Raw genomic sequence first — 4,146 nt, 5'->3', positions numbered from 1 at the left:
GGCCGGCCTGATGCCCCACGCTCGCTTCCACCCTGTTCCCAGTGAGCTGCCCGACGTGGTGCGGTGCGGTGCGAGATGGAAGCGGAGGCGGGCGTGGGGCCAAGCCTGGAGCAGTCTACCAGCGTCCCGGGATCGGAGAAGGCCGGAGCTTGCGCCACAGCCCCTTGCCAGGGTCCTCTTGCGCCGCCTCCGCCACCTGCCCGGGGCCGCGGCGGAGGGCGGCCTCAGCGAGGCAGGCAGCCAGGCAGGCAGGCAGGCGCGTGCATGGGTGAAGCGGTGCACCCGCTGTGCTTGGGATGCGTGGAGCAGGCTCTTGAGGCGCCCAGCGGCAGCCGCCGGCATCTACAGCCATACCACCCTGAACGCGCCCGACCTCGTGAAGCTAGCAGGCTCGGGCCTGGTTAGTACGTGGATAGGAGACCGCCCTGGAATATCGGGTGCTGTAGGCTTTTGCCTTTTGCCTGTTGCCTCTCGCCTCCTTGACATCTCCTTTGGCGGCCGCCGCCCCTCCCCCCTCCCTCCGTGTGTCCCTCTCTCCCCGGGGAGGGGAGCGTGGCTTCGGGGGCCAAACAAACCCCGGCCACTGCTCCCTCAGCCCCTCCCGGGCCGGCAAAGCGGCCTGGCTTGGCCGAGCCTGGCCCGCCCCGCCCCGCCGCTCCCCCCAGAGCCCGTACACCCCAGGGCACTTCACAAGGGGTCCGCTCCCCGCTCCACGCACCAGGCGACCTCCCACTGCATCCGCTGGATGCCAGGCCCCAGCTTTGCACCTTTCCTGACACTACACACGCACGGAGGAGTGGGGGGGTGAGGTGAGGGCGGGACAGGGGGCTGGCGCCTGGGGACTGGAGGGTGGGGGCTGTGTGGGTGGATCCAAGAACCCAGAAGCGGGCGGGGGGGGGGCAGGGCAGCGAGACCCCAGACTCAGACTCCACCACAGGCCTTGGCTCCCTGGGTCCCGGACCTCTTCCCTCCCTCGAGCCCTCATCCCCAGGGCTCCCGGCGTTTCGCGAGGCCCAGCTAGGGCCGCGGGCTCGGGCTGGTGATGTTCTCTGGGGGCGCTGCGGCCTCAGTGCTGGCTGTGCTCGCCCTGGGCCTGGGGAGGAGGCGCTGAGAACCCGGCGGGAGGGGGGGCGCCCAGAAGGCACGGCCGGCCTGATGCCCCCTGCTCGCTTCCACCCTGTTCCCAGTGAGCGGCCCGACGTGGTGCAGTGCGGTGCGAGATGGAAGCGGAGGCGGGCGTGGGGCCAAGCCGGGAGCAGTCTGCCAGAGTCCCAGATCGGTGAAGGCCGGGGCATGCGCCACAGCGCCTTGCCAGGGTCGTCTTGCCCCGCGTCTGCCACCTGCCCGGTGCTCACGGCGGAGGGCGGCGGCAGCGAGGCAGGCAGCCAGGCAGTCAGGCAGGCAGGCAGGCGCGTGCAAGGGTGAAGCGGGGCACCCGCTGTGCTTGGGATGCGTGGAGCAGGCTCTTGAGACGCCCAGCGACAGGCGCCGGCGTCTAAGGCCATACCACCCTGAACGCGCCCGATCTCTTCTGATCTCGAAGCTAAGCAGGGTCGGGCCTGGTTAGTACTTGAATGGGAGACGGCCCGTGAACACCGGGTGCTGTAGGCTTTTGCCGTTTGCCTGTTGCCTATGGCCGCCTTGACCTCCTCTTTGGCGCCCGCCGCCCCTCCCCCCTCCCTCCGTGTGTCCCTCTCTCCCCGGGGAGGGGAGCGCGACTTCGGGGGCCAAACACACCCTGGCTGCTGCTCCCTCAGCCCCTCCCGGGCCGGCAAAGCGGCCTGGCCTAGCCTGGCCCCGCCCCGTCCCGCCACGCCCCCCCCCAGAGCCCGCACACCCCATGGCACTTCACAAGGGGTGGGGGGGTGCGGTGAGGGCGGGACCGGGGGCTGGCGCCTCGGGACTGGAGGTTGGGGGCTAGGTGGGCGGATCCAATAACCCAGGAGTCTGCGGGGGGGGGCCGGGGGAGAGGGGGCGGGGCAGCGAGACCACAGACTCAGACTCCATCACAGGCCTGGGCTCCCTGGGTCCCGGACCTCTTCCCTCCCTCGAGCCCTCATCCCCAGGGCCCCCGGCGATTCGCGAGGCCCAGCTAGGGCAGCGGGCTCGGGCTGGTGATGTTCTCTGGGCACGCTGCGGCCTCCGTGCTGGCTGTGCTCGCCCTGGGACTGGGGAGGAGGCGCTGAGAACCCGGCGGCGGGGGGCGCCCAGAAGGCACGGCCGGCCTGATGCCCCACGCTCGCTTCCACCCTGTTCCCAGTGAGCGGCCCGACGTGGTGCACTGCGGTGCGAGATGGAAGCGGAGGCGGGCGTGGGGCCAAGCCTGGAGCAATCTGCCAGAGTCCCAGGATCGGTGAAGGCCGGGGCTTGCGCCACAGCGCCTTGCCAGGGTCCTCTTGCGCCGCCTCCGCCACCTGCCCGGGGCCGCGGCGGAGGGCGGCCTCAGCGATGCACGCAACCAGGCAGGCAGGCAGGCGCGTGCATGGGTGAAGCGGGGCACCCGCTGTGCTTGGGATGCGTGGAGCAGGCTCTTTAGGCGCCCAGCGGCAGCCGCTTCCGTCTATGGCCATACCACCCTGAACGCGCCCGACCTCGTGAAGCTAAGCAGTCTCGGGCCTGGTTAGTACGTGGATGGGAGACCGCCTTGGAATACCAGGTGCTGTAGGCTTTTGCCTTTTGCCTGTTGCCTCTGGCCTCCTTGACATCTCCTTTGGCGCCCGCCGCCCCTCCCCCCTCCCTCCGTGTGTCCCTCTCTCCCCGGGGATGGGAGCGCGGCTTCGGGGGCCAAACACACCCCGGCCACTGCTCCCTCAGCCCCTCCTGGGCCGGCAAAGCGGCCTGGCATGGCCTGGCCTAGCCTGGCCCGCCACGCCCCGCCGCTCCACCCAGAGCCCGTACACCCCAGGGCACTTCACAAGGGGTCCGCTCCCCGCTCCACGCACCAGGCGACCTCCCACTGCACCCGATGGAAGCCACGCCCCAGTTTTGCACCTTTCCTGACACTGCACCCGCACGGAGGGGTGGGGGGGTGAGGTGAGGGCGGGACAGGGGGCTGGCGCCTGGGGACTGGAGGGTTGGGGCTGGGTGGGGGGATCCAAGAACCCAGGAGCGGGCGGGGGGGGCAGGGCAGGGAGACCCCAGACTCAGACTCCGCCACAGGCCTGGGTCCCTGGGTCCCGGACCCCTTCCCTCCCTCGAGCCCTCATCCCCAGGGCCTAAGGCGTCTCGCGAGGCCCAGCTAGGGCAGCGGGCTCGGGCTGTTGATGTTCTCTGGGGGCGCTGGGGCCTTCGGGCTGGCTGAGCTCGCTCTGGGACTGGGGAGGAGGCGCTGAGAACCTGGCGGGAAGGGGTGCGCCCAGAAGGCACGGCCGGTCTGATGCCCCACGCTCGCTTCCACCCTGTTCCCAGTGAGCATCCCGACGTGGTGCGGTGCGGTGCGGGATGGAAGCGGAGGCGGGCGTGGGGCTAAGCCGGGAGCAGTCTGCCAGAGTCCCGGGATCAGCGAAGGCCGGGGCTTGCGCCACAGCGCCTTGCCAGGGTCCTCTTGCGCCGCCTCCGACACCCTCCCGGGGCCGCGGCGGAGGGCGGCGGCAGCGAGGCAGGCAGGCAGGCAGGCAGGCGCGTGCATGGGTGAAGCGGGGCACCCGCTGTGCTTGGGATGCGTGGAGCAGGCTCTTGAGACGCCCAGCGGCAGGCGACGGCGTCTAAGGCCATACCACCCTGAACGCGCCCGATCTCTTCTGATCTCGGAAGCTAAGCAGGGTCGGGCCTGGTTAGTACTTGAATGGGAGACCGCCCGTGAACACCGGGTGCTGTAGGCTTTTGCCGTTTGCCTGTTGCCTATGGCCGCCTTGACCTCCTCTTTGGCGCCCGCCGCCCCTCTCCCCTCCCTCCGTGTGTCGCTCTCTCCCTGGGGAGGGGAGCGCGGCTTAGGGGGCCAAACACACCCCGGCCACTGCTCGCTCAGCCCCTCCTGGGCCGGCAAAGCGGCCTGGCCTGGCCTGGCCTAGCTTGGCCCTCTCCGCCCCGCCGCTCCCCCCAGAGCCCGCACACCCCATGGCACTTCACAAGGGGTGGGGGGGTGCGGTGAGGGCGCGACCGGGGGCTGGCGCCTGAGGACTGGAGGGTTGGGGCTGGGTGGGCGGA

The 4,146-nt window shown here is 70.9% G+C and overlaps 1 non-coding gene and 2 pseudogenes across 1 annotated transcript; all 3 read left to right on the top strand.

The window, feature by feature from the left end:
• The first annotated feature begins 1,493 nt into the window (after positions 1-1,493).
• LOC121024534 (uncharacterized) lies at positions 1,494-1,611 on the top strand (annotated as a pseudogene).
• Positions 1,612-2,558: 947 nt separating this feature from the next.
• Positions 2,559-2,668, top strand: LOC121024535 (uncharacterized; annotated as a pseudogene).
• A 1,034-nt stretch (positions 2,669-3,702) lies between these two features.
• Positions 3,703-3,821, top strand: LOC121024533 (5S ribosomal RNA). The gene has a single exon (XR_005787729.1). It is a non-coding gene; the product is annotated as a 5S ribosomal RNA (ribosomal RNA).
• The last annotated feature ends 325 nt before the right edge of the window (positions 3,822-4,146 follow it).

Source organism: Herpailurus yagouaroundi, unplaced genomic scaffold (genome assembly GCF_014898765.1).
Source record: "Herpailurus yagouaroundi ecotype Mexico unplaced genomic scaffold, PumYag 65760, whole genome shotgun sequence".
Lineage (NCBI taxonomy): Eukaryota > Metazoa > Chordata > Mammalia > Carnivora > Felidae > Herpailurus > Herpailurus yagouaroundi.
The sequence above is the reverse complement of the archived record's forward strand: the minus strand, read 5'-3'. Positions and strand labels throughout refer to the sequence as shown.